We start from the raw sequence: 1239 nt of genomic DNA, 5'->3' as shown, positions 1-1239 counted from the left end.
AATTTAACTCTTTCAATCCCAGGTTTACATGGGCAAATTCGTGTTGGATTTTTTAATTTTCTTTTTCACTGGAAGTCCTATAGTCTTACTATAATAAGATCAGCGCATTGTGCTTTGAATCAATCTGCAATTATACTGCAATGAAAGCAAGCTTCTCCTGGTTTTGTTCAAATCAGGCTGTGGCATTCTGCAAAAAATGGGCAGGGTTGCTGAGGGGGTCCTGCTAGTGCTCTTTCCAGTGTCTGTCCTTTCATGCCCTGACCACTGCTCCAGACAAGAGGTAGCTTAGTTTATTCTTCAGTCTACCCTTCCATATAACCTGCAAGAAGACTTACATATGTTGAGATGTAGGACAAGGGGTGGCACTGGAAATGCTTCCCTGTCCAAACACAACACCTCTCAGTATTATACAAGTCTGAGACGAAGGAAGGCTCTGTGTGGATGTCTGAGCTTTTTCACCCATGCAGTGATTTCTTTCTGGGTCAAAGAAACAGAAAGATAGAGGTGAAGACACAAGATGGAGGGACGCAGCTGGTTGGAATAGTTTAGGAACAAAAACAGTGAAAAAGAATCTGGATTTAAAAAAAAAATGAGTCAGAAGGAAAGACTGATGAAATAGATGGGAAGCTTTAAATGGGAAACAAATGGGAAGTAGAAAATAGAGGACTACAAGCTGAAGGGTCATAACTCTAGTTGCCCATAACTTACACTAAGCTTGCCCTACCCCAGTTCTTGGTCAAGGGCAATCTCCCCAGGGATTGTCTTCCCTGCTGTGGCCTGGCTTCCAGGTCCCTTTCTAATGTAAATTCTCTTGGAAAACTATCCCGGAAGGGAGACTTAAGGAGGGTAAAAAGGCTCAACCAATTTTAAGAAAGCAGCCTTTAAAAGGTACCTCTCTCTTAATCAGACTCTGAGTGAGAGTCAAAACTTTTGGGAGAACACACAATTTTGAATCCAGGTAAGGCCATATCCATTTGGTAAAGGATGTCTTCCGTGACCTGTGGGATGCCCTGAGATGGGAGGAGGTTCTGGCGTGGTTTTCTTCTTTTCCAGAATTGCTTGCTGCTGCTGCCACCAGATTCCTCAACTCACTGTTCTAGTTAGTATTTGTCACAGAAATGAAAGGTTCATGCTGCTCCAGCAAAGTCTCAGACTCAGGAAACAGAAGGTGGTGGACAGAATGAGGTTTATTCACAGTAAGCAGTGAAAAAGATAGAGGAACTTTTTTTTTTTTTTTTT

This window comes from Mastomys coucha, chromosome X (assembly GCF_008632895.1).
Source record: "Mastomys coucha isolate ucsf_1 chromosome X, UCSF_Mcou_1, whole genome shotgun sequence".
Classification (NCBI taxonomy): Eukaryota; Metazoa; Chordata; class Mammalia; order Rodentia; family Muridae; genus Mastomys; species Mastomys coucha.
The sequence above is the reverse complement of the archived record's forward strand: the minus strand, read 5'-3'. Positions refer to the sequence as shown.